Source organism: Oreochromis aureus, linkage group 3 (assembly GCF_013358895.1).
Source record: "Oreochromis aureus strain Israel breed Guangdong linkage group 3, ZZ_aureus, whole genome shotgun sequence".
Lineage (NCBI taxonomy): Eukaryota > Metazoa > Chordata > Actinopteri > Cichliformes > Cichlidae > Oreochromis > Oreochromis aureus.
Window position 1 is genome coordinate 67,560,184 of NC_052944.1, and position 4,314 is coordinate 67,564,497.

Consider the following 4,314-nt stretch of genomic DNA (forward strand, 5'->3'; position numbering starts at 1 on the left):
TCATGTTATTCAAACAATATTTTGTACAGATACCATTTACAATAATGTATGACATTTAAACATGATATTTAGATTGTGGTAAATAGCAAAGCAATATAAAATAAAAAAGGAAAAGGAAACCATTCAAGTAACTTTATATTATGAACTGAAGAGTAAGGCAAAAGTATAAATGAAAAGCATACAAGCATTAATGTATATAGATAAACCCAACAATCATATGACCCCCTATGAGCAAGCACTTTGGCGACAGTGGGAAGGAAAAACTCCCTTTTGACAGGAAGAAACCTCCGGCAGAACCAGGCTCAGGGAGGGGCGGCCATCTGCCGCGACCGGTTGGGGTGAGATGTAAACAAATCCAAAACTGTCCACAGAGCTACAGGGGGCACACTGGGATCGCAACAGCAGCCATAGAGGGAAACCGATTAGGATGTTCTTCCCAGTACTGAAGTGGGTCGGCTTTTCTTATGTGCGTTTTCTCTGAGAGGTAGGTCTCCACTTTAGTTTCTGTTGATGAGGCACTCACGGATACTTCTGGATAAGGGTCATTTGGAAGCAAGTGGTTGGCTGACTTTGCGAAAACAGCTAGAAACAGATAAAAGGAAAACACAATTTAAAACAATAAAACAAGAGACATCACAAAGCGCAGCTCTTCAGTTAGCAAACTGGTGAGTAATGAAGTTCTAAAAAATAATTGGGAAAACAAATCTAACTTTAGAACTAAATGACCCAAAACTATATTAAAAATGAAGTAAAAAAAAAAAGAAATTGGCTTAATACTGGTGTCTTCTGATGAGGTAAGTCGCCATGCGAGGTAAAAACCACACGTGGCTGTAATTTGGTGGCCTGTATACAGTTCCAATCCAAGCATGTAGTTGGTTTAAATGGGTTTAATACTGGTGTCTTTTGATCACTTGACTGTATATATAAACCTGTTGAACAAAAGGTGCATTTTAATTTCACTATACCTGCCCATCCTTGTAGCCGGTCTCTACTAGCGTGGCACAGTTTCAAGATCAGTGTAGGGCTTCTCCACTGCCTTCACTGGACAGAACACATCTGAGGAGTTATGAATGGATGGATGACTTAATGAATGGATGAGATTATAGTTTGTTTCAAAGAATATCAATAAATGTTAGAATATAAAGTAAGAAACAAAAAATACAAATGACCTGTTATGGCAGGGATCCCATCAGGTGCAGTCTTTCTGTTCACGTTTCTGGTCAGCTCTTCAATGGATGAGAGCACATCAGCAGTCTTATCTATCAGTTCCCACTGGTGAGCTGTCCTTGTTGGTGGTAGAGTGTGTTCAGAAAAAAACTCCCTTTAACAGGAAGAAACCTCCGGCAGAACCAGGCTTAGAGAGGTGCAGCCATCTGCCGTGGCGGTTGGGTGAGATGTAAACAAATCCAAAACTGTCCACAGAGCTACAGGGGGCACACTGGGATCGCAACAGCAGCCATAGAGGGAAACCGATTAGGATGTTCTTCCCAGTACTGAAGTGGGTCGGCTTTTCTTATGTGTGCGTTTTTCTCTGAGAGGTAGGTCTCCACTTTAGTTTCTGTTGATGAGGCACTCACGGATACTTCTGGATAAGGGTCATTTGGAAGCAAGTGGTTGGCTGACTTTGCGAAAACAGCTAGAAACAGATAAAAGGAAAACACAATTTAAAACAATAAAACAAGAGACATCACAAAGCGCAGCTCTTCAGTTAGCGAAATGGCAAGTAATGAAGTTCTAAAAATAATTGGAAAAACAAATCTAACTTTAGAACTAAATGACCCAAAACTATATTAAAAAGGTAGTAAAAAAAGAAATTTGCTTAATACTGGTGTCTTTGGATGGGGTAAGTTGCTATGTGAGGTAAAACCACACGTGGCTGTAATTTGGTGGCCTGTATACAGTTCCAATCCAAGCATGTAGTTGGTTTAAATGGGTTTAATACTGGTGTCTTTTGATCACTTGACTGTATATATATATATAAACCTGTTGAACCAAAAGGTGCATTTTAATTTTACTATACCTGCCCATCCTTGTGGCCGGTCTCTACTAGCGTGGCACAGTTTCAAGATCAGTGTAGGGCTTCTCCACTGCCTTCACTGGACAGAACACATCTGAGGAGTTATGAATGAATGGATGACTTAATTAATGGATGAGATTATAGTTTGTTTCAAACAATATCAATATCAAATGTTACAATATAAAGTAAGAAACAAAAATACAATTACCTGTTATGGCAGGGATCCCATCAGGTGCAGTTGCAGTCTCTCTGTTCACGTTTCTGGTCAGCTCTTCAATGGATGAGAGCAGTCTTATGTATCAGCTCCCACTGGTGAGCTGTCCTTGTTGGTGGTAGAGTGTGCTCAGTTGCAAAGACACTAAGATCACTTGGCAAGTCCATATCCTCACAACCTTGCAGTCATTTTGTGTTAGTGAATTACACAATAAATGGGGTTGTGATAACTGTGATATGTATTCAGAACACCTGATTGGAGGCAGGCGTATGGCTGTGATATGTAAAGGTGATCAATCAATGTGTGTTTTTCGGTAGTTGCAGCAGTAATAAGTTGTGCATATCCTCTTGACTGAAACAGTTCTTGGATGGGTTTTTTCTCTGCTCATAAGGTCCTCATTGAAATCTCCACAAACAATAATTGGTTGGCAATTCATCATTTCCAATGAGTCCAAAAGACATTGCATTTGTGGTAAAAACCTCACGTGGCTGTAATTTGGTGGTCTGTATACAGTTGCTATCAAAGCTGTGACTGGCGATTCAACCTTGATAACAACAAATTCAAGGTCAGTCACATTTTGCAGGTATTTTCGAGACTCTGCTATAAGAACTGTTTTGTAGTACATTGCAACTCCACCGCCATTTACCTTTGCCATGTCTGTATGGTTTGTGTAAGAGACGTGTCTGTTGCGTGTGGCCATGTTGTACTGTTCCAGCTGGAAGCGGGGAGAAACTGATGATCCAGACAAGTGAGTTTCTGTTATGCATAAAACATCAGCAAGGCTGAGTTCATGGTGGCATCTCATGTCCTCCATGTGAGTTGGGAGACCTTGTGCATTGTGATGGATAATTGTCAACGTGGGGACTGTGGGAACAACTGATTTTAAGAATTGCAACAGTGGTCTTGCATTCTCAAATGATGCATGTCTCATATTTTTGAGTGCATCTGTGATGGCAGGATCAGCATAGATTTTCCTTTCATCAAAGTCTGTGATGTACAGTCCTTTAAGTGAGGTTGTGCGGCTGAGTGCGACATAGGCCATTCCAGGTTCAAAAACACGCTTCAAACATACTACTGCTGACTCCATTGTCATGCCTTGTACTTTGTGAGCTGTACATGCAAAGGCCAACTTCATTGGAAATTGCCTCATGAAGAACTCCTTTTTACTTGTAGATTCTTCACATTTCTCAATATATACCAGGTTGTCTGAGGATCCTTGTATTTTTCTGCGAAATTTTGCCCAGAATTTTGATTGTCCAGCGTAAGTCCAATGAGATTCACAGTTTTTGGTCCATCCTGTGTGGTTGTCACAATGTTCGTGATTGTTCCAAATGTCCCATTAACAAGCCCATCTTCAACATCCAAATTTCTAATAATCATAACACGCACTCCAGGTGCAGCTTGTATGTTATCAGGTAAATCTCTTTTGTTGCCTTTCATCATATCTGCCAGGAGGACCATCTCACCCGTTCGTGGGTCTTTTCTGTAGTCTTCGGCCTGAATATTTATGATATCAGAATGAAGAGCAGTTACAGTTGTTGAATTGTGTTTGTCGACCTCTTTGTTTGTAGCATAAATGTGTAATACATTAGATGGACAGTCTTTTATGTCATGGATAGCCTGTGTGAGCAAGGCTTTGTCATCGGCTTCAAGAGAATCTGTTTTTTGCTTCACTCTTATCCTGTTCAGAACTTCAGCAAAAGAATGATCATCTTTCTGTCGCATGATTTCTGTCAGGTTGACCATGTGGAAATAGTCTTTCCAGAGATCAAGGACATTGTCCTCGTACACACAGAGTGGTTTGGCTTTTCCAAGGGGTGGCAGCTGGTAAAAGTCTCCTACTGCAAGGATAGACATCCCACCAAAAGGCTTCTTGTTTCCTTTGATCTGCTGAAGTCTCCAGTGGATGTAGGCAAAAAGGTCTTTAGAAACCATCGATATCTCATCAATGACCAGAATCTCTGCATTTGAAAGTGAAGCTCTCACTTCATCCAGTGCATTGCCCAGTCCCTGATACGGCGGTTTTAAAGATTTTGGCAGCTTTAGCAGAGAGTGCAGTGTTTTCCCAGATATGTTAAAAGCT

At 40.7% G+C, this 4,314-nt stretch overlaps 2 long non-coding RNA genes across 2 annotated transcripts; both read right to left on the reverse strand.

Moving 5' to 3' along the window:
• Positions 1 to 564: 564 nt before the first annotated feature.
• Positions 565 to 1,309, reverse strand: LOC120438893. Its single transcript, XR_005612235.1, has 3 exons — positions 1,170 to 1,309; positions 966 to 1,056; positions 565 to 582 (listed from the first exon to the last, which is right to left on the reverse strand). It is a non-coding gene; the product is annotated as an uncharacterized LOC120438893 (long non-coding RNA).
• Positions 1,310 to 1,386: 77 nt separating this feature from the next.
• On the reverse strand, positions 1,387 to 3,372 carry LOC120437391. The gene is made up of 3 exons (XR_005611082.1): positions 2,226 to 3,372; positions 2,021 to 2,111; positions 1,387 to 1,636 (listed from the first exon to the last, which is right to left on the reverse strand). It is a non-coding gene; the product is annotated as an uncharacterized LOC120437391 (long non-coding RNA).
• Positions 3,373 to 4,314: the final 942 nt, after the last annotated feature.